The following is a 27,345-nucleotide window of genomic DNA, read 5'->3' as shown; positions in this document are numbered from 1 at the left end:
AATTGTATATATGTCATCTAAGAGAGCACATAGAGAGACAGAGCAGAAGACTCCTAGAGGACTCCCAGGAGTCCCACCACAGAAGAAGACTCAGTCCCTCTGCTCCTGTAGCTCCAGCTCCTCCTCATGTATTTTACTTCTGAGAATGCTTAATTGAAAATGAAATGCTGAGTGAGCTCAACTTCAGAGTGAGTCACAGCAAAACAGACTTGCTAGGCAGGGTCTATAACATAGACACCTAACATTAGGTCTCGGCAACTAGAGGTTGAGATCTACTTGTCTGGACTTCTTGTAGACTGTTGAGAGAAATAGGTATGAAAATAACTCCTTTCATCTTCAGAAAGAGGTAATAAAAGAGATCAGATAGTACTGCAAAAGTACCATTCTCAGGGGCCAACATGAATGTTGCTGAATTATTTCAGTATAGCACTCTTGAAAAATACTCAAGTCTTGCCCAAAGCCAGATGCATTTAAGTAAAAGTACTAGATTTTGTTCAGATATGTCCAGCTAAGTAAGAACGCTGTAGCAGCTCAAAACTTGTATTTTTTACAGGTTGATGGCTTGAGCAGGGAGAGTTTGCTGTTTGTTGGAGCAAGGAGGGTCTGCTGATTTTAGTGTTGGTGAATGCTGAGATCAGTTTGACCGAGCCATCAGACTCCACCACAAGGATATGTAAGACATGCTCCCTGAGGCTGGGGCCAGCAAGGAATATAAGCACTGATACAAAAGTGAGAGTCAGAAGTGTTGGGCAGAAAAAACCAAACAGCTGCTAATACTTTTTTCAGCACAAAGCATTTTTTTGCTGAGTAAATCTGAAAAACATAACCTTAAAAATGTGTATGACTGACAGTCCATCACTGTATACCATAAAAGACCAGTCCCACTTCTGCATGGTGAGGTCTTCAAGCATACATCCCTAAGGTGTAAGGGCCTTGCCTTGAGTGGGGATGCCCCTCAAGGTTACTTCTTGAGGCTGAAAGAAAGAGATTTGCCCACAACCATTAATAATTGTTTTTTCTAGTTTTATATAATTGCTTCAATATAATTGCTTTAATATAACTGCTTCAATATTGCTTCAAAAATAGCACTATACTAGTAGTTATAGCAATCCATACTGCATAGTAAATAATTCTGATTAAGTTCTTTTTTTGTCTGATCATTATAATTTTTTTTAATCAACTCAAATAAATATTTCATTTTATTTATATAAATATATCTGAGCGGCCATCCTTAATCCTCCAGGACAAAGTTTTATAAAGGCTCAATTGCACCTGTATAATCCCTTGGACATAACCTGTTGGCTGAGCCTGGGGCTAAGATTGGATCCCGTCACACCAAGGCTCCTCTCTGAGAGGAGTTACAAAAGCAAGGAGGTCCTTTCTGCACCTCATGACTCAATGGGAGGACTTCTCTAATAAATTTTGTCTGAAGCTCCCACTCCACCCATGACAATCACACTGTTTTACTTGAGTAAACTCACTGGCATATGAACAGTGCCTTTTTCAGTTGTTCAGGGCTTGCCTTGGAAGGGAAAAGGTACCAGTGATAGCCTGGCACCTGTGTTCTGTCCTTCTAGACTCCAGTGCAGTCAACCTGAGCTGCTGCAGAAAGCATATCCTCCACACCAGAAACTAAAACTCAGATCTTCTACTTGCACATTAATTCATGGGTAGGCACAGCTCAGAATAGAGATGATTTGATACAGTTGTATGGGAAGCTTGAGTGGTCCTTCCACTGGGCATATTCCTATGCTGTATTCTCATTTTCTTATTGATTTATTGCTTCTTGTTCAAAAATGAGCCAACTCACAATACCAGGTAAAAGCCTGATTACAGATCACATATACTGAACCGAAACATATCCATTGAAAACTAAAAAGAAAGTCATGGATGATAGCACTAAGGTCTCACAACTTTGTTGATAGGTTGCATGATTCTATAAACTTCAAATCCAGCCACAATATTCTTTTACTTCTCTTGTACAGAGATGACAATCTTTTCTATCAAATGGCAGGATTGGCTAGTAGTAAAAAAATTATAAGAAAACAATGATCCTTCTTTCTGCCTCTAGAAATCAAAGAACATTATGATATTACAAAGAAATATTATGATGTTTGCTTCATTTAAATTCTGAAGAACTTGAAAGTAGATATTGTCCAGAGCCATGTTCAAAGTAATCAGCCATAATATTCCTAGTTACTTTGAGAAACATGAAATGAGACCCTACATAGATGCACAGCAAGATTTACAGAAACATAGGTAGACAGCTACAAGTGCCTTACACTTTTTTTTTCTTTTTCTGTACAGAAAGAATCCATTCTGTTATTTCAGATTCAGTCTGTTATCAATTAAAAATGTTTTACAGCTCAAACACAAGATCAGTCAACCAAGGGGCTTAGTAAATGTGTTATTTATATAGTTATTTGTTAAAATGAGCTCCATTGCATTATAGAATGTTAAGACAAATTGTTGTGCCCTTTAGATTCATTATAGATGACAAAATACTAAACAAATCTTAAATAAGTATTCACCTTTCATCACACAGGAACATAAATGGTTAGATCTTATCAACAGGGGAGTCTTTTTAATCTTCCTTTATTAACCATAGGAAAAAAAATATTGTTGTTTTCCCTGCCTTCTTTCTTAAAAAAGTCTGATAATTCTTGGCATGGTGGGGGAGAATTAAAGCAGATCATCTTTCAAGTGAGGAGCAAATCAATGTCAGTGAAGGAAAGCCTAACCAGCCTTACTGACTCTGGCCTGCCAGGTACTGTCTTACAGAGAGACTTCAGTTAAGTGTCAAAGGCAAACCAGCACTTCATAACGGTACTTTATTGTGCACAAGCAAGGAGTGCATTATCTTATCATCTGGTTTTATAACTTCCTGCTTCATTGTGCTGCAGATTAAAAAAAAAAAAAAAAAAGGGATATAAATGTCATCTTCTGTGTCATTAACCTAAAATCTATTAGAATTTTATTAGAAAATAAGTAGCAAGACAGTACAGCTACATTTCCTCCCTTATGCTGTGCTAAATTGCTTGTGAAAGTGATATATTATGACTCTTACTCTACATCTATTGCAAAACACGGAAGAGAAGCCCACATACTGTGTACATTAAACAGTAATGTTAAATTGGCAATGAAGCAATGAACATCTCCCTAAATCTCCAAGCAGGTTCTACAAATTTCCCTTTTGAAGGATAAAGATAAATAAATAAATAGTTTCCATCTAGGACAAAATAAATGATACTAGTAAGCTTCCCTGTTGATATACCCAGGTCACAAGCTATTAACCTTTTTTTTAAGATACCCTTTTTTGAAGAATAACCAAAAAAAAAAGTGCTCTTGTATTTCTCTGCTCGGGGCAGGCAGTTCCTTTATTATTAAAAGTCAGAAGTCTTCAGAAAGAAAACAGACTTTTGAGCCAAGAATTTAGAGGCTATGAAATGTTATTAAAGTTTCTGCAAAACAGAAAAGGTCTCAGTTCATTTGGGTTTTTTAAAATATACATATTGGAAAGCAGAATTCAGGAGGGATTCAATTTATTCCTGAGTAACTGGTCAGCACAAGGTTAAATAAAGAGGCAAGTTATGTGTGGACCTCAGGCTCCCTCTTTAAGGGTCAGTTTCACCCAGAATGGAGCACATGAAGGGACTGCAAAGGGTAGATCCAAAAGGCAAAACAGTACATCAGCAAGTAGCAGGCTTAAGCATCTCTTGGGAGCTCTTTGCTCACAGGTAAACTTGCAGTGTTGATTTTTCTGAATTAGTGAAGAAAACACCTCTAATTCTTGTAATATGAAATCAAACCAAAGTCCTGCCTTTCAGAACATCTGCTGCAAGTCCCAGGCTTCACCTCCACAGCAGCCTGCAGAGATTCAGAGCAGTTCCCACACACACACCCCGAGCAAGGCAATCTCTGCTACCTTGAACTTTGGCCACTCTCCCAGCAGGACACAGGTAGCCTCTGTAAAAAGCCCATTTCTAATTCTCCTGCTCCCATGGTTGTGGATGGTGATGATAGTTCATAAAGCATCTGAGCTGCACAAAAGAGCACCAGGAGAAATTAAAGCTCTTCAGGCTGGAACTGCTCTTGCAGAATATAACTGACCCATCCAACACTGGCAGCTGCTTTCCAGACTCTGGAGATTTGAGCATGTGTAGTGGGACAGGGATTGTAGAAATTGAAGCAGCCTGCAGGTATGAGCTGAACCAGCACATTTTCAATCCAGTCTTAGTTCAGTTTAAACTGGGACTAAAATCCTTCTAGTTTGAGTCCAAGTTCAGGCCCATAATTAACATGCTTGGGCCCAACAATCCCTTGGAGCATTTAACATGGAAAAATGCTGCATTTAAAAGTAGGAATGTAACAAAAGAATGTGACAAGGGTAAAGCTTCCAGTCGCAGCTCAACCAGACGGACAGCCCCTGTTCCCCCAGCAGTACAGGCACTCTTCACACCTGTAGCACGATGCCACAGTGTCCTCTTAGCACTCACATCTGACTTGAGAAGATGGAGAGGTACTGCAGCGCTGTGTGGGAAGCAGAATTGCAAGAAAAAAAAAAAGTTCTCTGCTACCTGAATACACCCCAGATGTGCAGAAACTCATACACATTTATACAGTGATGCACCCCACAGGACTGCCAAGTTTCAAAAGACATATAAAGGGCTCTGCTGTATAAAAAGTCACTGTTCCCTGTTGTAAAATAAAGAAGACCAAAAGAATAGAGCCAAGTGAGAACAAGAAGTACCAGAATTGATAAGTACCCATCTGCCAAGCATAATGGCCTTGTATCATGGTGCAGAAATGAGGGCTTTTCCTGCCCACACCGGGGTTGGGGAGAGGCAGAGGAGGGTTAGGAGCGGAAGAGGCAGAGGAGGGTTAGGAGCAGGGGAGGCTCTACATGATGTGGGCTTGTATGCCCTAGAAGGTTTAGACAGCTCCTGTGCTCAATAGCACCCCAACAGAGATGTCACTTTATGATCAACTCAGTATTTTGAAGTGGTAACTATTTGCTGGTTCAGTCCCAAAGAGACTATAATTATTTCAAAGCTACAGTTTTGTGTTTGTCTCTGTCTCAGGTAAAAAACCCCAAGATTTGAACCATTTATATGCTTAGAGTTAGTGCTAGGTTTAGCTGGTTGTGAAGAAATGAGGGGATAAATACACCCATATATGGAAAATTACATCCATTTTTCTTCACAGTTAACAAATTATACCTGACTCTCTTTGTCCAGAGACAGAAAAAATACCTGGGTCTTCAAAGGTACTGGTGTTGCTGCCAGTGTCAGAAAGGCTGTTGGTGAGCACTGCTCATCAAAGGACATTTCATGTCTGCATGCACACCCTTCGCATTCTGCTGCCAAAGCAATGTCAGGCTGGGTCATCTGCCTTCAAGGCAACTTTAACTTGGGCACAGTTCTTCTAAAGACACTAAAAATGATTTACATTTTTCCTTACTAAATCAGCATTTTTGGTATCATTTGTGTCAGTGCCAACTTCCTCTCATTCTTCACCTCTATTCTGGCCCACCGTTCCCCTCCCTTGTGTGCTCCTGAATACCACTTGCATGCCAAGAAACCCATATTGATGAATGCAAAGTTTGTTCAGTTTATTGGAGAAAACTATATTGTACAGCGTCCTATGTAACCTACACTAAAAATCTATCTAACATTGGCTTAAATCTTTCATGAATAGGAGTAATCTTTCTGAATAGGATACTTCCTTTACAAATGGCACATACCCCAGATTCGGACATTTTGTTTCTCACTACATTTTTTGACTCAAGCAGTTAATGCCAAGATGACAGAAAGTGGCACACTGTGACCTCTATCCTGACAGGAGGAGGCTGGGGCTTGATGCAGAATTTTGGACTTGGAACAAGCACTCAGATACTGTGGTGATTATTTCACACTGATTACTGTTCTTTACTGCTGATATTATTTTCCCTGACTGGTTAACTTTTCCCATCCATGTGTCTCTTCCATCAAGGAAAATTATTAAACAGTTCTTTTTGTTTGCTTGAGGGCTGTTGGTTTGGTTTGGGGTTGTTTTCCCTTTCCCAGAAACACATTCAATTTACCTTGCAGCAGTGTGCAGCAGAAATCACAGTGCAATTTCAGGAGGAGTTAACAGGCAAGAATTGCACATTATTCATATCTCACAGAACTTGATAATAAGCTATTATTCCTCACTCTCAAAGGGACAAACTGAGCCATGAGAAGTGATTGCTGAGATAGTCCAGTGCTTCTACAGGCACAATGGTGTGAATGTTTCCAGTGTGGCTCAGCATACTGTCTTCACTTACATTTACTGCCAATGCCAAGCACACAACATGAGGGCACTAAAGTCCTTTCAGATGTTGATGACTCACACTCCTTAAATACGTCACATGCCCCAACAAATCCACCTTCCCATAGAAGGCACCAAATGCCATTAGATGAAGCAGATGTTTCTAGGCAACCTGACCATGACCATGAAGTGACCCTCATCTATTTTGGATTTATCAAATCATCAAAGGCTCCTGCTCCTGCCAATAAGACTTGGGACAGGCAATTCAAAGAGGTCATTATATAATGACCAGCTGCCTGAGCCAACTGAGGCAGAAAATACTGCCTACAGGGGATTGGAGCTCTTCCTGAGGGAAGAGGAGCCCCCAGGAGTTGAGGGGACATGGAACAGCCAGTGTCGTCTTCTACCAGGGTTCTGACCTACCACATCTGAGAAGAGGGAGCCCGGTGACTGTGGCAGCCATCAACCAGCCAGGGACCATTGGACAAGGTGAATGAGTCAGACCTGGGGTCTATGCAGGGAGACATTTTGGGAACAGGGGGAGGCAGTGATGGGGACCTGACTGGAGCATAGGTCTGGGGTCCCTCCAGAAAATCCCATCAGGAAGTCAAGACAGAAAGGCTCTGAGCAACCCTCAATATTTGTCAGTCAGGAGTGGGGACCTGTACTGAAATGGAACTCTTTATGCATGGTCAGAGCATGCATGGGTGATAATGGCAATAGAGGCATTTGGGTGCTCTTATGGCCCTGACAGCATCCTTCCCCTTTTAACGGGCAGTAAATACCAAGGTTAACCAGCCAGCTTCCACGACACTTTCTTATTGTACACACACCAGAACACAGGTAATCACAAACATCTGGAGGGTAGCAACTCCAGTCAGCCACCTAACATATCATACTAAATCAGAAACCACATATCAACCCTGGTGTCAAAAACAGACATTAAAGCAAAGAAAGGTCACTTAGCCTTTGCAATTTTATTCCAAAAAAATCCTGGATCCCTAAGGTCTAGAAATACAACATTTTACCATAGAAAACCCGTAGCCCACTTACTATACAAAGATGCCCTAGCTGCAACCACAGAATCACTAATAACGTCAAAATGACAATTTGGAATACAGAGGAGGTAGTACTCCCAGACATTTACTCAGCAACCTATCAGGAGTGTTACGTATGAATTATGTCGTGAAACAAGAGGTTAGCAGTTAAAAAAACTAGCTGATAAAAGAAGCATTGTAGCAGTTTATTAGAAATGTGGGCTATGTCAAACCCCTTTTTGTAATTACAAATGGAATAGCTTCTATAGCTATGAGGGAGAAATGAAAGCAGATGACTGCACAGAAAAGAGTCTTTATGGAGTGCTCAGGCACTAAGGACTGCTCAGCTGACAGTCCTTTTCTGCTTGAGTGCTGTTTCCAAGTGCTTTTTATTTTGCTCTCAGAGACTTACATGATCAAAGCCTGGAGCTAAGATGATGGTTCCACATCAGGCAAGGAGCTAAAGATAGTTTTCAATCCCTGTATTAGGCACGTTCTTTTTCAAAACGTATTAATCCTCTGGTTTACCAAATATTCACCACAAACAACTCCAAGCTATCAGCTGGGAGGAAAATGCTTTGATGCCTAACATATCCTGTTGCCTTTGAGAATTTTATAGTGCTATGGTACCTTACCAGTTCTGGTGTAAACAGGGACAGCTCCCAGAAGAAAAAGGCAAAATCAGCAATTAACTTGGGCAATAGGCTCTGAAAAGTGCAAATTTCCCATAAAATCAGGACTGATGCTGTTGCTGTGGAGGAAGGGTGAGATTGCCTGGAGCAGCAACTCCACAGGCTGGCTGCTCTCCAGTCTCTGGTCTGCATCTCCCCCTACTTCCTCACCCTCGCTTCACCATCCTCTCTCTCTTCAGAAGCCACCTGTCCTCCCAGGGGCAAATCCTGCTGTGGCCTATGCTGCCCAGAAGACCAGAGTAGGTTCTTGGAGTGACAGGCCAGAACCACTACACTGAGTTTGGTGGAAATCTGCTGATGTGAAAGCAGACTTCAGTGATGCCATGCAGCATGCCGCTATAACCCCAGTAATAACTGACTTGGCAAATTTCTTTTCCAGACAATCTAGCTCAAAAATGGCAAACAGACTCTCTCTCTGTGTTGTTTACCTGCTAGGAAGCACGGAATAAATGAAACATGCCTGTGCATGTGCACATCTTTTGTATATTGGGAAAGTTACCTGTCCTTCACTTTCTCATTTATTAAACTCACACTTTGACAGGTTCTTGCACACATGCTTGGACAATTTTTAGAAGTATCATCAATCTAACTGCAGCTGAGTTGCTCTCTCGCCCCCCTGTTCAGACTTTGACTGAACAGTTTCTTTTAATAAATGAGTGATACGGCTGGGTGTTATCAACCTACTGTAACATTTAATAGATATTCATAACATTTATTAATCATGAGCAAGTTTACAAAGGATTCAGTCCTGCAAGGTGTGGAGAACACTTGATTCTCCTTGAAGTCAGTGAAAGCAGAAAGGGTGAGATTTTTGTCCTTCCAAGTTCTGTTTTACAAATGCCAAGCCTTCCTTCTGGACATTAAAAAATTGAGCACAGCTTTCTGAAGCAATGCATGTGCCACATAGTCAGTTTGTTTTACCAGTACCCTGTTCTTTGTGGACAGAAAGATCTATTTTTGTTTTAAAAGTTGTACTACAAACAAAAGTCTTCCATCAAATTTATCCCAGGTACAGAATTCTGCTCTTTAGCAGAACTTGCTGCATTTTCTCTGGCTGCTTTGAATCACAGTAATGCTGCTTGGCCTATAAACACCCATATAGAAAATGGCAGTGTTCACATTCCTTTCCACATGCAGAACTCAGAAAAACTTCATGAATTAAAAACCAATCAAGTATATTAGAATAATAACACAGTTTCCTAAAATTTAGCAACTTATGAAAGTGAAATAGAGAATTACAATTAAGATTAATGGGAGACAACTAGAATGAATTTCAATCATTTTTATTTCAAATGCATGTGGGATCCTGTTCATCATTTATATGAAATTATCAAATCTAACCTCATTACTGTTATTTCTTCCCTATATTGGAATTTTAAAAATAAAGTTCTAATTCCTAACATAAAGCAGTAGGGAAAGCAAATAAGAATGTTTAATCCTAATAAAATACTGTTTGCTGAATTTTTTTTTCGCAACAGGAAGATGGCACAGCTGCAATACACATAACTCTGTTCACTAAATATCCACCAGTTTTTCTCGTTTGTTTACAGACATATTCATGCCCTGGCAGCTGTTCAGCCACTTCTTGACATCAAATTGTAATGTTAGATATTTCACAAAAGATGCCACCCAAATTCTGTATACCGCAGGAAATGATGTTCTTTTCCCCCAAACAGTATCCCAGTTCTGTAGTTCATTTCCATCTTGAAAAAAGTGATTTTCAGTACCATCTGCAGACTTGCAGCTTGGGTGTGGTAATCTGCTTCTTCACTTCCAAACTGAAGAAGTTACAGGTAAGGTCTTATATCTCCACAGATTATACTGAACAAGCCTTTTACCTGAGAGGAAGTCTCGACTAGTGAGCATCTTCGTCATAAGCAGTACTGAGATGCAAGAGTCTGAATGTCAGAAAATCTAAGTGATTTTCCAGGTACTTCATTCTTCTGAACATTTCTGAAAGAATTTAAACATGATAAGAAGTATATACATTCTGTTGATGCCTTGAGAGGCCACCTAAAAACAGAGACTAGACAGGAGTGAGGGAATAAAGGTAGGTATTTATTTGAAGGGACTTCAGAGGTACACCCTGGGGAGCCAGAGGCTGCTGCCAAGATGGACCCCCCAAGATGGACAACAGGTCACGAGTTCTTCACACTTTTATAGGTTTCGTTCATTTGCATGTCAGCGCTAATTCTCCAGTTAAAGCTTCAGTTAATGATGTAATTTCCCCAAGCCTGCCCCCCCTTTAGAGAGGCTTCTGGTTTATACTTTTTGGCCTAGGATGGTCTGAGTGTCCTTGGAGAGCAGTTTCAGAGAGGCTTTGTTATGTCTACCTAGCATGAGAGAGCAGAAGTTAACAGGCTACAAGAAACTTCAGTTACACACCAGGCAGTACAGGATTTGAAAAATATGAAAGTTAAAACCTGAGGCATCACTGTTACATCACCAGAGTTAGTGAAACATCACTGGAAAGTGGTTGTTGTTTCTTAGGAATGGCACTCCCCAATATAGTGCCTTCTCCACGCCCCAAAGAAGACTTTCTCAAACTAGACACCATTGCTCCCCACTCCATGCCCTCCCCCTTCCCACTCAGGGGATGGAGTTGAGAGTTGGAGGCACAAAGAGGTGAAATTTACTGGTTGAGAGAAGAACAACTTACAGGAAACAGCAATGAGATAAGATAATGAGCAGTAACAGCAACAAATCAATAACAAAAGGTATATGACAAAGAAACAATTTACACAGAAAAATCACTACAAAATACCAACCTTCCCCTGCAAAATGCCAGTACCTTACTTCTGCCCCTTGCAAGTGTAAGATAGTATCAAATAAGATTATGCCCCTTCCTGGCTACTACTAAAATATTAACCCTGTCTTGCCCAAAACTAGTTCCCCAACACAGCTGTTTACTTTTCCAGACAGCAGAAGGTTGAACCTAAAACTAGGTATAAGCCTAGGAATGGAGTACTTGGGCAGCTGAAGGAGATAACACTATGGCTCCTGACCAGTGTGACTAATTACATTCAAAAATATTTTACTTTTGCTTCTTATGTATTTATACTTTGGTCTCATTTGTTTGCAATGTTCTATGTTATAATTGTTTTGCTTCCATAGCCTGTGATGAAATGTCAAATTAGATGATACTGTAAACTGGCAGAATATTTAACAGCTATGAAAAAGATTTTCTTCACCCTTTTCTGGCTTCTATATGTTAATGTCTGCTTGTCTCCTTTAACATAATCTAGGCTATTTTGGGGGTTCTTTACCTCTGGAAATGTTTTCAAATCTCATTATGCAAATCCAGTACATGACACATAAGCAAGAAATATATATTCGAGTTACTAAATGAGAAGAAACCTGAATTCTTTTCAAGAAGGAGTTAAATACCCAGTAATAGAAATTAGAACTATTAACTGAGAATCAATTTTCCAGCTGTCAGTTTAACAAACAACAATGGAAGTTTTTTAATCAATTCCGTTGGCTACCTGATGTTTCCTTCAACAAGAGGCATACTTCCCATGACAGGTTCTTGGGAGAAGGTATGACAAAACCCATATACGTGGGCAGAATGCCTGTAACAGGAGACATCCTGCTAGCAGCAGCCCCTGGAAGAAGTCAGCTCTGATGCCCTGCAAAGGGGTCAAGCAGGAAGTAGAAGGTATCCAGTTCTGAGTGAGAAGAGGAAATGGGGGAACTATAGTCACAGAGAGCAGAAAAAACCAGATGGTGCCAGTAGGCTGTAGGATTGTTGATTTTGGTTTGTAATTACAACTGGCAATCACTTAGAACCACGGCTGCTTTTTCTAATTATTCCACTTTGATTGCAATTACCAGCCAAAGTCAACAATCCTAGTAATAGAGCTCAGAGTCTTCTGATGAAACAGTTAAACTCCCAAGTGTTTGCAACCAGACCTTACAAACCTGAAATTTAACAGGAAAACATATTAACAAGGAAGCCTTTTGGATCATAAGTTGTATGCCAATGTATTCATAGCCTAGAACCATGAGAGTAAGAAGGTTACAGTGAGGACAGCTGAAACTTTCTATTTGAAACTGAATTACAGTCAGCAAAGGCAACGCTTACCAAAGTGCAAACAATTTCATGCACAGTTTTCATGTAGAGCCTAGTTTAAGGTAAATGAGTGTCTCAAGATGAACCAAAGCCTGTGGTTTTCCAAAGCAGTGAAAAATTTTTAAAGGATCATGTTGACTTCTAACTCATTGGAAACTGTGCCATGTATACTTATAACTCAACAAATTTCCTAAGCATTTGCAAGCAGGGCAGGGGTATTTTGAAGTCTACCTGCTAGGCTCAGCCAGCACCACAGGCTCACACCAGATGCAAAAAGTCCATTTTAAGCTTGTGAGATGTAATCATGAGCACATAAGTGGAAATCAAGTCAAATTAATCTTTTTTCTGCTAAATAACGTCTTTCACTTCACAATTGCTCTTGAGAAGGACTCTCATCTTGAAAGGAAAACAAAACAGACTCAGCAAAAAAGTTACAGAAAATCATACTGGAATTACCTCAAGAATACATCTAATCCTTCTCCTTACTGAACTATACCCAAGCCATGTCTGGCAGACAAGCTCCTCAGGTGAAGATTCCACAATCTTTCACAGATTGTACTAAAGTTTTTGTGTCTTTGTTCTCATTATATTATTACTAACTTTTAGCAGGAATCCTCATTACACCAGTTAAATCCTGTTATTTCTTGTTCTATCAAAAGAATGTGAAAGGAACAGTTTCCCACCCTCCTTTAAACTGTGTAAAGACTGTTATGTTTCCTATTAATGTTTTTCTTTCTTTACTCAACCACCCAAATTTCTTAAGCCTTTCTTCATAAATCACATTTTCTGCTCCTACAATTGCTGTTTCCAGCAATCTCTCCAGTTGAGCCAGGTATTTGTCAAAAGTTAGTCCTCACAACTGGGCATAATATTCCAAATGAATCTTTACCAAAACTTAGTAGACCAGGAGATGATTTCACATACCCTACAGGTAATACTCTTGTGTAACTATCCTATTAACTCACAACAAAATTACTTTTTCTGATCCTGTTCGGTAGGTGATTCACTGTGACAGGAGATTCAGCCTAACCTCTTATTCTCCAGTGAGGAGGATACTCAATTATCCAGCCTCTTATTTTCTCTCTCTCTGTGGATGTAAGAAGATTATTCCTGTCCAAGCATAATATCTTGAAATTCTTCTTGTTGAACTGCTGCCTTAGACTGCATCTTTTATGTATCAAACTCTTTCTCAAAACTAATCCTGTCCTACAGCATGCTCCTTAAATGTTGGTATCATATGAAAGCTCACAAAAATACTGAAAAATGATAGTGAGCTTTTGATAACTTTTTAAATGCAGTTTTCCAAAAAGAGTCCAACTACTCTTATTATAATTAAATCTATAGAGTGCTTTCTTAGCTAATTTATAAAATGTCATGAGAGATAAAATCAGAATTTGTCAGGAGAAAGCAGCATGCCATAGCCTGTTTCTTTCCTATCTATAAGAGTAGTTATTATTTAGTTCCAGAAAGAAATTAGACAACTGACATAACCTGGTTTTAGCAAACCCATAATGGCTGTTAATTCATCTCCTCATCATCCTCCAGATCTTTAAAGATACTTTGAATATTTGTTCCAGTATAATTCCAGAAAATAAAGCCTAGCAGACCACCCTATGATTTTTAGTTCCTCACGTCACTCTTTTTCAAAGGAAGACATTGTGATTTCTCTTTTCCAGTCTTCTGGAAGCCTATGCATCTTCCAAGAATTATCAAAGATAGTCACTAGTATATCTATGGTTGTTTCTGCAAGGCTTCACATCACAGTGAATTTCCGGAGACACGAAATTTTTTTTCTTCCTGAAAACACCCAAGAGCTAAATATTCTCTAAGTGGCCTATCTCCTATCTTATTATTTTCTTCTGGGGTTAAGTTTGTTACATTTATGAGCACAATTGGCCACTTTAGTGAAGACATGAAAAAAAAACCCAAAACACCAAACTTGTCAACCATCTCAACCTCAACTTTTGTCATCATGTTTTATTATTCTTTTAATAGTGAATCCAATTCACTCCTTGGTGTTCTTCTTGCTTCTAACATATTTGTGGAAAGTTTTCTTGCTAGCCTTTCTGTCCCTTGCTTCTTGAACATGGTGATTGTAGAAAATGTGGTAACTGAAGCATTAATTCAAAGAGCTGGTGTAAAAAGTACAAGGCACATCGTGGTACTTTCAAGTGCAATTCTGGTCAGCTGGAGTGAGTAGCTGCACGGAAGTCTGACTTGCAGCAGCCACTGGCATTTAGGGGGTGTAGTGGAGCTCGTGGTTGTAAATGTTCACAAGTGGAATGAGAGCTGGGATCATGTCACATGCCAAGAGCCACCACCAAAGACATCAGAAGAGTAGACAGCACTCTAATGTACATCACACCATCATCTCCCTTCTGCTCCTCATGTGCACATAGGAGGTCAAATGTAAGACTGAAAAGTGGGGTCATGATGCATTCAGTGGGCTTACTGCACCCTGCACCTTGTGAGATATCCCACCCTGTTGTACTTACCTGCACCTGCCCTTGCTGCACCTGCTGATGGCTGCAGGCACTGTCAGCCTGCTTCTGCCCTAAGCCCCAGGCACACCCAAAGGTGGACCAAACGGCTCCATTTCTCTCTGTTTTCTTCTCAGTTCCTCAGATTGTAAATAATGAAATCTCTCTCTCCACCATGCCTCCCCCTTTCTCTGAGCAATGCAATTGGAGCTGTGTCAGGGCAGCTAGTCCTTTCTTTGCTCTGATTGAATAATAATGAAAAGATGGGAAACAAAGACTAGCAACTTTTGAGATTAATTCCCCTTCTGTTCTCAGCTGTCAGACTTACTTATTTTTTCCTTTTTTCAGCTAAATCAGGTCATTATACTACAAATCTTTACTCTGACTGAAAGATTAAACTCAGGTATTTTATTTTCATCAGGGCATAATATTCAGCACAGAATAATTGGCTAGAGTTTCATCTGGGTATTTGTATGGGGCCTCCTATCAAATTCCACTAAAACCTTACTGACTCCATTTTTTTTAATTCCTTAGGATCTTACTGTAGTAAACTCTGGGCAAATGGAATCTTTCACTCAATTATTACTTATCTCTACATCTGAGGTGTCATGTTTTCATGAAGCCTCTTTAAACAATCGAGAGAATTAAAAGGTCTTCAGGGTTACCTTGTAATAAAAACACTAGTAGAAAAGAAAAAATCCATAACCTAAGTGTTTGTCCTTGACATAGTATTTTTTCCTACAATGAGAAGGAAAAAAAAGACGAAAAAAAAGAAGCAGTAAATAACAAAAGGCTTTCAGACTACATTTAACTGCTTTGAAGCCAACAATAAACTTAGCACAGTTAAACCAGAAGACCAACAAGGCATAAGGTCGTCAAAACCAAGGCTCATTGAGCCAGTGTACTTGTATAGATGCCATTTCCATTTTGTCAGTACAAAGAGTGCTATATTGAACAGAGAGAACAGAGCTCAGGCTGACATAAAATTAAAACCAGAAAACATCCAGTCTATTATGGTGATCTCACGAGAAGCAGACAGGTTTTTTATACATTAGTAAACTCTCTGGTGTGACTATTGGATCTACCTTGATGTTTCTTACTTTACTGATTACTTTATTGATAGTGTCTCTTTTTAAAAGACATTATCACAGAGGGAACATATTTTCTCAACTGAGAAAAACTGGCTTTATGCCACCTCTGCTCTACCCAAAATCGACCCAACAGTAGCTTTGGGATTTAATTTAAACAGAGAGACACAAAGCATGACAAAAGCACAGGGCATAACAACCCAACATGGGCCTCTGCTAGCACACAAATCTTCGCTGCTGCAACAAATATTTCTAGACTTAGTGTTTCTGTTCATGTTTTGCTTTGTTTTCTCTTTAAAAATATTATCAAGTTAGAAGTAAAATCCTACTATAAAATTCTCCTTCAGAGCTAATAAAAAGCAACAGGACTGACTGATATTTGGAGCCCTTGAAAAGTTATTCCTTATATTAATGCCTAAAAATATTTATGAAGTATTTCAGTTTATTTCTCCCAGAGGTATCAGATTTTCATGATATAAAGGTCATTGGAGGAGTTCATATCTGAATAGGTCCTGCACAGGCTATTTTGTTGAATCCTTTGCTCTTATGAATGGATAGCATTTCAGATACATTTTTAGTATATACAGTGCAAAGTTAAGTTTAGTCCTTGTGCTCTATGATACAGGCAGTCCATTGACTTTGGGCAGGAGAATCCTTATGAGAATTGCCAGAAATACTGCTTGGATCAGCAGTGGCACTAACAAGTTTGAAAGGTACAAGGCAAGCAGTGTCCTCTGAATGTGGAAATCTATAACTCACCTCTTCTTCAGGTTACTCATGTCTTGTCTGATTAATATCCTTCTGCAGTTTTTTTTCAGTTTTCTCCTTTGGATGAGCTTAGTTTCTTTTGCATATACCACTGCTGGGAAACAAAATATTCCATCATGAGAACCATACAAATAGGAAACAGAACAAGTCTAATGCCCCAGTGACAGCAATGCCAAAGTGTTGCTCAAAGGATGATGCTGGGCAGGGGCTGGAGGTTCAGCAATGGCACCTCAAAGTCACTGCTCCAGTAGGACTGGGGAAAGTTTCCACATAGACCACAAACATTCATGATCCTAAAAAGCCAAACCAGCATTTACATCCAAAGTAATGAGAGCCTTTATCACCATTGAGTGAGTGAACCACAGAGAGGAGTAAGTGAGGAAACCAGGATGCAGTCCTGAGCAACCTGGTTTAGTGGAAGGCTTCCCCACGCATGGCAGGGGGATTGGAAAAAGATTGTCTTTAAGGTCTCATTCAAACCAAATTATTCTATGATTCTATGTTACTCTGAGCTGGCTAAAAGCCACCCAAGATGTCCTGAACCTGCATAAGCACTCTTTGGCTAGAGCAAGAGCAGGTTGCCCTGTTTTCATCCCATAGGCATGTCTAGCGACAGTCCTGAAAAATTTCAATGCAATTGCAGTTTCAAATGTACCCTAGAGAGCACTAGATTGCAGTGATACTAACAAACAACCCACTAAGCTCTGAAATCCTTTAAAAACTTGTGGGATTTGTGGACACAACAAACTTGCTTGCCTTTGAACATCTCAGGCAGACAGGAAGGCAAACATGAAGCCACTATCAAAAATGCCGAATCAAATTTAAACACTACTGAAAACTTCATAAAAGTCAGTGAGGAAATCCTTCTTCTGTTTATTATTAATGGTTGCAAGATAACCTTTATTTATAGTGCCTTGGGGAGTTATTCAATAGGATGTAGTGACACTGATGAGAAGTATTATTTATTGTTTATACAGTTGCTTAAAGATGAAGGCACTGCATAAATACTCTGGGAAGTATAATTCCATGAAGAAGCTCTTCATTATGCATCAAAATACTTCCTGCATCAAAGTTATTTTCGACTCACTCTTTGCATCACAAGCTACATTTGCAATGCTCAGAAGGCCTGACTGTCTCCGTTATCTCACAGTATCTGATATGCAGTCAATGTAAGAAAATCATAGTTTCTATCTCGTATTCATGTAGTACCAATAATCTGCAAGGCATATTGACATCTTTTGAAAAACCAAGGAAGCAGTGCGCTTGTTTGACAGTTAGAAAAGAAAGTTTCAAAAAGTACATTAATGGACCACAGAAGTTGCATTTGGAAGTGATAAAATGGTATAATAAGGACAACATGAGCAACATGTCCCCGTTTTGTGTAAGCACATTAAAATACACCATGTTATTACTAGGCTGTGCATAAGCTCAGAAATACCTTTAGTAATGAAAGACACACTTGTGTCCATAATTTCCAAAACAAATGTAAAAAGAAACTTTATGCACCCAAAAGGCAGGTCAGACAACAGAGAACACAGTGCAAAACCTCTGGTTATCACCTTCAACTCTCACTCTTTCGGTATTGCCACTAGTACCCTAAACAAATACGTTGATCACAGGATAGTTTCCACCACTTCTGTTCTCACTTTACACCAAGACCACCATCAACAGTGATTTAGTGATCAGTTAGACATGTGAACTCTGCATATGACCTAAAACACAGCAATTCACGCCAGAAACCACTCACACTGGAAGGACCTGCTGTTTGCCCCATGAGCCCTTTTGTCTTGTGTTCTGTGAATTAGGCTTCTATGAAAATTTGGCTTAGTCAATTCTTTTACATCTACTGAATATGAATATTTATATATTTGAAGCCTGTTATACCAAACACAATTCTCCATCTTGCTTCTTTTTTCTCTAAGCTCCAGGTTCCAGGGTCCAAATTCTCCCAGAGCAGTCTAAGCTCGTTTTCAATGAATCAATAACCTCTAATCAATAGAGCATCTCTGGGGGTTGATTTTAAACACCTGTCACTGGGTAAAATAAATCTGTCTCAGGAGGCACCCATTCCTCTTCAGAGTTCCTCCTCAGCATCCACTTCAGAGTTGGCTGCTCGCACCAGGCACCCTGACTTCTGGTGTCCAGAATCAGAGAAACTGAGTGTCACCATCTCTGAGGTCAACTGAACTAAGCTACAGCAGCGCTTAGCCCATAACCTATTGCTGTTTCAGAAACTAGAAGTTTGGGAAGCTGAAATGCTGTCTTTCTGAAGCCAGTAAATTAATCATAGAATCACAGAATGTTTAGGGGTTGCAATGGACCTTAAAGGTCATCTAGTCCCAACCCCACTGCCATGTGCAGGGACATCTCCCACTCAACCGGGTTGCTCAAGGCTTTATCCAACCTAGCTTTGAACACCACCAGGGTTTGGGCATCTACAACCTCCCCAGGTGCAAGGAGGTTTAGACTTGTTCCAGTGTCTAACCACACCTCACAGTGAAAAATTTATATATATTTTTAATGGAGGATTGGGAGAAAAAATGTCTTTATCTTTGGGAATCATGGGAACAGAACAAAGAGCCTTTTTGGCTTTTCCTGCAGAAAGCAATCCTCAGTGATATAACTCCTCAGAAATTTTTTGTATGCTGAAAAAGATTTTCTGTTAAACTTTTCTGGGCAAATCCATCTGGGGTGTATTAAGACAAATCTAGTTATACTGATCTATTACTTCTGTCTGAGCACTTAGTTTTCTTCAATTTAAAAACAACATAAGGGAGTAGGAAAATCTTTAAGCAATGAGACATGACATACTATAGCATGCTGTACTGTTGATTAATGTGTATCCCAGGTGGATGGGGAGTAAGATAAGTGCCTACACCATATGTGGTGAGTGCATTAATCAATATTAACGTGTATTAACAGGTACAGAGACAGGGTACTGAAGAAGAGCTGGGTTTGGAGCACAATCCTGCTATGATGGCAATGGGGGATTGAATCTTGTTGACACGAGGACTCAGCCTGACCTCTGAGGCTGTGACCTTAGAACAGCACGTGCATTTGATGGACTCCACACCACAGAATGTTGCAGAAGCTAAAAGCTTACACGGATACAAGGAGAGGCAGGGAAAATTCACTGATCAGAAATATTTTCAGGCTGCAAATTCAAAGAAATATCTCTGGGTCACGAAGTCTCTGAACTGCAAATGATTGGAAGCAGGAAGAGTGCCTAAGGAAGTATCACGTATCGTGCACCCTGTTTCTATCCTCTTTCGTAGATACCTCCTTTTGATGGCCATCAGGGACAGGGCAGAGAGCTAGAGAGCCATGTGGTACAACCCCATTCAGTGCCCTTATAGTCTGGTGGTTTATGTCCTAAATTTACAGCATGCAACGAGTCCCCATTAAGTCTATCCAACTTGTTCAACATTCAGAGTGTAGCAGTATATGCAGCTGCATGCATACCTCTGTTGATCCACTGAACAGCACTGAGACTTAGGTAACTGCCCCACTGCAAACTCTGGCAAGAATTCACCATGATCTTCTACCACAAAGACCTGATACCACCAAACTTGTGCTGCCAGTGATGCAGCATCTTCCTTGGCAGAGTTCTGGTGAGGCATGGAACTAGAAAACCAGCAAAGAGACATAAGTCAGTGCAGTACAGGGCACTTCAGGAACCCCCCAGCATCACTGCTCCAGACACAGGAGAGGTCTGGGATTTTCAGGAATAAGGCAGCAGCTCTTGCTCTCCACTGAGTTAAGAAACATCCCCATTTTCCTTCCTGCCAGACAGAGATCTTAAAATACAACTGCCATGTTAGGGAAACCAAAGAAACAACAATAACATATTGCTTATTGGACCATATTAACATGCCCCACAGCAGTCTCATTATGACTGTTAAACTTTTACCCAAGATACTGAAATAAATGTCTTATCTCTTTATGGCCTTCTCTCTAGACTCTCTATTACTTCCAGCCCTTCCTACCAGCACCGGAACCAGTGGTTCAACACTCCAACTGCCTACTTTCAAATTAAATTATCTTCTCTAATGCTTCTAATTTAGTGTATTAATGCACATGACAAAAACAAAGATTTTGGGTTGGCTTGTGTCTGATCCATGTAGTCCTGTGTTTCAAAATCTTTTTTGAAAGGCTGAGGTGGCTTTTAAATTATAATTTCAACAGATATGTTAACCAACATATTTGAATGCTGATCCTTTTCCAGCACTGTAATTTTGAATTTAAAGAACCTTCTATTTTAAAGGTGAAGAACTCTAAAAACTGCACATGGCAGTAAAACACCTCAGCTATGTTTCATCCTTTGTCTCCATTCTAGGCAATATGAGGGAGCATCTGTAGCTTACATCCAGCTATTAGGATCTGGCCCTCTGTTGATCAATAAAGACCTCACGACTTTACTCTACACTTCAGTTCCAAGCCTTAACTACTCAGTAGACAGCCTGTAATTTCAGCAAGGGAAGAGAGCGCCTGCAGGTGTTGAATTAATGCACCATGAAAGCAGAACTCTGCTGTGTTGCAATGGAGTTAAAATCAGGCTTCTCTGCTATTGCTGGCAGTATTCAGCTCCCAGTATATTTCTGACTTCGGATACATAGGCTACCCAGTAATTTTGTCACATCTTGAAAATAGAGCAGAGAGAAAAATCCATTTAGAGTCTTACAGCCATAGGTCATATTCACCATTTGCTAACAGACTACTGTGTTGTGAAAGGAGCCTGCTTCTCCAGTCCCACCCCAGAAAGTTTCTTTCATCTCACTATAACTCTCAGAAAGGAACTCAATAACAAAAAACTTCAATGATTTCTAAGGAGAATAATATAACTTATGATGTTAAAAAAAAATATCCTCAGTAAAAGTCAAACTTTGGGAAAATAATGTATTTTGAAAGAAAAATGTTTTAATTATATTTTTTTTTTTATTTTAAAATCAGAGCTGAAACATTGTACTGAGTATTTTCAATGCCACTGATCCCACTGACTTTGGATGAGAAAATTGACATAGGCAGTGAAGAAAAGCCATCACCAATGCAGCTGTTTTTTAAGCAGACACCTGCTCAGCTATGCCTCTGTGGGTCACATCTAGTTGCCATTCCATATGTGTGACATTTTTGAGGCCAGATTGCGGCTTCATCTCCCAGTACCTCAGTAAAGCTGAGAAAATTTACATGTCTTACTAAGGCCATGTTGACACCTGTCTCTGCTCCTAACCTGTGCCACTGAGTCACCCCATGGGGAGAAAGAGAAAAACCTTCAGTACTGAGGTGGAGATGAAGATGTCTGCTCAGTATTTTGAGTACAGCTGCTCTGTTCCCTGGAGCAAGACTGCAAGTCCTGGCTGGAGCTAGTCATCAAGGTGAGGTGATGTAGGCAGCTGCCTCAGGCAGCAGGCTGCCAGGTGGAAATCAGCCTTTGCTGTGACTACAGCTGGAAACATGAAGGGCAGCAGCTACTTCTGGGCGGGAGAATGAGGAGCCTTATTCAAGAAACAACAACCATTCCCCTCTTCCTCTCAGCAATGATAAATCAGGCTCCCCAAGGCTCACCGTCTCTTTTCTCCACCTTAGTTTTACCTCTCTCCTTGCTAAGAAATCTCAGATGCAAAGAGATAGACTCTCCCCAGGTAATTGCTACAGATTTTGGTGTCCCAGTGAGTGATACAGCTTATGCTACTGTTACCTTCTTCAAAGCCAGGCCAGGCCAAATGTTCTAGTTAACAAATCTGCTCATTGTATCAGTCCCCTAATATGAACTGTAGTTCACAACCTTTTGCAGTCAGAACAGTGCAGGTTGGAAGGGGTCTCCTTGAAGTCACCTTGTCCAACATCCCACTTGAAGCAGGGCCACCACAAGCACTAGATCAGCTTTGCCTATCCAGGGCAAAAGTAGAGATCATGCAATCTTTCTAAGCAACCTGCTCCAGTGTGGCATGTATGGCAAAAGCTTTTTCCTAATGACAAACCTGAATGCAGTCTCTCGCCGCTGCCCCTGGTTGTATGACCTGGCACTACTGTCAAGCACTGCAGATGTATCATCTTTGTGACTGGCCTCCAACCAATCTACCTTGCTCTAGGTACAACCTCACCAGCATGGACTGGGGAAGAGTTACTTTCCTTAGTCTACCCACCACACTCCTCCCAACATACTCTGCCTCCTTTTCAATGAGGCTGCATTGTCTCCTCCTATTCATTTGGGTATCCACCTGGTCCTTTTCAGCAGTTACCACTTGGACAGTCAGCTCTCAGCATAATTGGTGAGCTTATTTTAAGCAGAGGAGAAGATCAGGAATAGAAATTTGCAAAACACATCCATAGGAGTTTGAAAATAACATGTTCAGTTCCCATTATCCACTTGTTCTCCCTTCTGTACTCACACTGCCCACACTAGGCTCTGCCCCACGTTATTATTAAATTCAGCTGTTGGAACTGCCAGTACCAAAGCATTCACAGATGCTTTTAAAAACAGGCTTAAAATCATGATGTTCCCAAATGTAAATGGGACAACTACTATTGGTTTGATCATATTTATATATGTTCATATAGCCAGAAAGTATTAGGGTAAGAACATATATGCAGGGCAAGAGAAAGAGTACCCAGTATATTTCCGTGCTATATCCACACAAGCAAGAAGTGCAGTCCAATAAAGGGGGATTTTTTTGAGTGAAAGAGTGCTGAAGACTCACTTAACACTCTATCAGAATTTCAGGGCATTTTATCTCTGACTAACTCCAGTCTATTCCTATGGATTTGATCAGCCATGAACGAAGTGAATTAGGTACAAACAGAGAGCATATCTTTCATTTTATTTTCATGTACTCCAAGATGTCTCTATAATGTGAACTGAATATTGTAAACTGTAAAGATTATGATTTGTGCCCCAGAGGTACTCTCCTGATTTGACCTAAAATTCTAATGCAGAGATATCCGAGTTTCTTCTTTGTGCACTTCCTGACCCTAATCCTTGTCTCTCAATAGCAAGAAAAATACAACCATTTAGATAGGAAAATACCTTAAGATCATTGAGTCCAACCTTTAACCCATCACTACCAAGTCCACCGCTAAAAAATGTCCCTAAGTGCCACACTTACACATTTTTTAAATACTTCCATGGCTAATGATTCCACCACAGGGCAGTCTGTTAAGGGAAAGAAGGCAGGTATTGCATGAAAAATACTTCTCATAAAACACGGGCATTCTGACTAAAAATATCTCATTTCTATCAATGTGTGTTTCATTTTACTTTCCTGTCTTGGGGTGACTTTATAATGCTGTATCCCATATTGCCTGCTCTATGCCTAGACATTAATCCTGTGCCTTTCTTTGACTTTAAGGCAGAGCCAAGAGGGGGGGGAAGGCGGTGGAATCTTTTGGCGGCCTGTGTTCAAAAACACAGATAACTCCCTCGGTTTCTCTCCCCAGCTCTTAGCTCTCTGCAGCAGGGAAGATGGTTGCATTATCTTGCTTTTCAGCTAGCTTCTTGTTTGCTAGCTGAAGCAAGGAGTTTTCCTGGGACTGTGGCTTCTTCTTTTTTCTCCTGGAACTGTTCAGCTTTGCTGTCTGGAACACCTTGACCGGCCCCACATCACCGGGAGGCCCCACACCGCGGCCCGGAGGGGCCCACACCGCATCCTAGCTCCAGAGAGAGCAGAGCCACACCTACAGAAAGGACTCTGAATCTTCCAGGTCTTCTCCACAGAGAGAGGTTTTATTATTTAACATTATTCATTCCCATGCCTGCATGCACCCTGCTTGTTAAATAAACAGCTTTTTTTTCACTTTCCTCCAAGAAATTTCTTTCCAAACCTGGTGGGGGAGGGGCTGCTAAAACCTGCCTTCTATTAAAGGACCTGTTCATTTTGGACATTTCCTCCCAGTTTGTCTTAAAACAAGACATTTCCCCAGCCTGAGACTGGTTTGTGCTCTATTACTCGTTTTGCATCATTCTAACAGAAACAAAACAGATAAGAATGTTAAATATAATTATATAAAATGCCTTACTCTGAGGCCCAGAGAATCACCATGATTACGAGAAAATTTCAGATGTTCAATACCATTTTCTTTATCTCATGCCTTCAGTTCAAGGACCACTATTGTTTCCTTCTCTGCCTCACATCTCTCATTGCCCCTTTTTTGTAGCACGTATTAGTGCAAACTTACATCCTTCCTGAAGCATTTGAAGGTTGCTCAGTTTATTTACATCCAGTAATACATTAATACTTTCCACTGTGCAGTATGAGGTCTTAGCTAATTCTTGGACACTAATTTAGTCGAATAGGATAGTTACAACTCTCTGACATTGTTAAAGTTAATGATCTGATACTTTGCAAGACAAGAGATGTTTCAAATCAAATTGATTGTATTAGTAGTTTTATTGAGCAATATTAACAGAAGTGTGTTGCTCCACAGTGTCCTCAAGCAAAGCCTTTATTGGCACATTAATGGTGACAGAATGTCCAAATCCATACTAAGAGACACTTTTTATTTCTGTAAAATACAATTATGGATAGCCTAAAGTCCTACATTAGAAAATGATAACCTTCTTCACTCTTCTTGAAAGCCCTGTCTTCTGTGGGAATGTATGGATAACTGCTGTATGCAAATCACCCCACTTTATTGACATATTCTCTGTGTTTCCAGCTGCCCGTGCTAGAGAAGAGGACTATCTGCTGGAAATGGGATGAATGAATTTGCTTCTGAGGTACTGAAGTATCTGGGAGCCCATTTGATGTTAGGAAGAGGGGAAGGTAGCCAGCATCTTGCAAAATAAGATTTTTCTAAGCAATGATATTAGAGCGTTTCAAGTCTATGTGATGAGTGTTGAAAAAAACCTGGTGAGGAAGGCAAGAGGGAAGGGAGCTGGGAAGAGCAGATGTACTATACCTGAGAGAGTCAAAATAGGCCAGTTTCACAGTCATGATTTAAAGCTGTTGAGAAGCACCTCACAACCTTACTTACTATCTCAGTCTACTGGACCTAAAAGGACTTATTCAAGCCAAGGGTTTTCTCAGCTAGAAGAATGCTGCACTGGCCCTCATGCATATGATAAAAGGATCAGTTTCTCATACGGATCACAGACCAAATTCCAAAATAAACTTTTCTTCTCACCACAGCCATGTATGTCATTTACACCAAGTGGAATGTCAAGTATCATTGAAAAACTGCAGAATTTTCAATTTTAACATTTTCCTCATGTCAGATTGCCAAGTATCCAATCTGTGTTTCCAGCTCATATATACAGACACCCTCTCTGACGCTGCATATCTATATAAACAGCTGTGATTAATAAACTAATGCCATATAACTTGAAGCAGGTGCAATAGGGTTATCTGGCACAGTTTAAGGTGTATTGATGAAGAGAGAGTATCTTCTGCCACATTACTTTAAGCATCCAAACAACAGAAAGCAGAAGAGAGTACAGTTCAACAAAATCTTTCATCTCCATCTGCCCTTTGTATTGGGTGTATTTGCCTAACATGACACATCCAGGGAAGAAAACTGAGGTAATGTATGATGTAATAAAATAACGAATTCCGCCTACAAAGTGCTATGTCAGACCACCACTCAGAGGGTTCTACCTCAGGCGCTGTGACTGTTTTTCTCTGCTGATGGCCTTAGTTTACCTCTACTGATAGCAACCTGAATTGCACATCAGTCCCTCAGTTTTAGACACCATAGTAGTCACAAGTCTTATACTAGGTAAATACACCAAGCAGTCTGATTACCACAAAATCATAGAATCATAGTATCATAGAATGGCTTGGGTTGGAAGTGACCTTAAACTTCATCTGTGTCCAATCTCCTTGCCATGAGCAGGGACACTTTCCACTTGACCAGGTTGCTCAAAGCCCCATCCAACCTGGCCTTGAACACTTCAGGGATGGCGCATCCACAAATCTGAGCAACTTATTCCAGTGTCTCACCACCCTCACAATAACGAATTTCTTCCTCATATCTAATCTACGTTTACCCTACCACTCCAAAGAGATATTTTGGACGAGCTTTGAACCTTGTAGCAGTGGTCAAAACTGTGGCTTGAAAGGGCTCAAAGTTTTCAGCTTGTCGTCTTTTATGGTGTTTTCAAATAAAAGTGCCAGGCAGTCTGTGGGATGTGGCAAGCGTGCCCATAACCCACTGAAGCAAAAGGCTTGTGAGGCATTGCCTTGGAGAAGTAAGACTCTATCAAATCGTCTAAGCAGCCTGTAGTTGCATAGAGTTTTGGCACCCTGCTAGATCAACAAATAGAAAAGGCAATAAAGACCATCCCAGCTAATAGGGTGAAGAAGCCTACATGGCAAACACTTCTGCCATTTCTTCTGTGTTTTGCTGCTTTCTCCCCAGGTACAAATTACTTCCTGTGCCTACAATTTTCAAGAGAGAGCCTTGAAAACTGTGTATGAGGCAGCAAAGTTTGACAGCAATCCGGCAAGGTGGGCAGCTGAAAAAGGAGGCAGCGGCAATCAGGGGAGAACTGCAGACAATTGTTCCACAGTCGAATTGTAAGCCTGCGCTTGTAAACTAAAAAATCTATCTCAGATAATTGACATTTATTTGATTGAAACAGCAGGGTGCCCTCCATCAGAATGGGAGGAGACCATATGGAACAACAGTATGAGTGGAGATAATGTTTGTCTGCTGAGTGTGTCAATGTGTTTAGAGATTATTCATCGGGCTCTAGGGATTCCAGTATGGTAATGTCTCAGCTAAATTAGAATCAGATTAATTGCTCTAATCTAATGAAAAGACAATGTTTATCAAATTATTGCTCCTTCACCACACGATATTGTGGTGTCATTACTCTTTGAGTTTAAAAAAAATAAAAATAAAAAGGCTCTCTTGTATCACATCTGCTCATGAGCTCCTTAACAGTGCTGATTTCTGCACAAGAGAGTTAGTGCAGTTTAT

General features: G+C 40.3%; 2 long non-coding RNA genes across 2 annotated transcripts in view; both read right to left on the bottom strand.

The window, feature by feature from the left end:
* Window positions 1-2,877: 2,877 nt before the first annotated feature.
* On the bottom strand, window positions 2,878-9,970 carry LOC121659365. The gene is made up of 2 exons (XR_006014298.1): window positions 9,859-9,970; window positions 2,878-4,530 (listed from the first exon to the last, which is right to left on the bottom strand). It is a non-coding gene; the product is annotated as an uncharacterized LOC121659365 (long non-coding RNA).
* Window positions 9,971-15,413: 5,443 nt separating this feature from the next.
* LOC121659364 overlaps window positions 15,414-27,345 on the bottom strand; it is a 54,857-nt gene continuing 42,925 nt past the window's right edge. Inside the window, exons 2-3 of the long non-coding RNA XR_006014297.1 lie at window positions 16,420-16,522; window positions 15,414-15,517 (exon numbers count right to left, since the gene is read on the bottom strand). This is a non-coding gene — a long non-coding RNA (uncharacterized LOC121659364). The remainder of the gene's footprint in view (window positions 15,518-16,419; window positions 16,523-27,345) is intronic.

The sequence above is a fragment of the Corvus kubaryi genome, unplaced genomic scaffold (genome assembly GCF_017639235.1).
Source record: "Corvus kubaryi isolate FWS band 111438036 unplaced genomic scaffold, C.kubaryi_AGA036_p1.0 split3-73, whole genome shotgun sequence".
Taxonomy (NCBI): Eukaryota; Metazoa; Chordata; class Aves; order Passeriformes; family Corvidae; genus Corvus; species Corvus kubaryi.
Note: the sequence above shows the minus strand (reverse complement) of the source record. Positions and strands in the feature narration are given on the sequence as shown.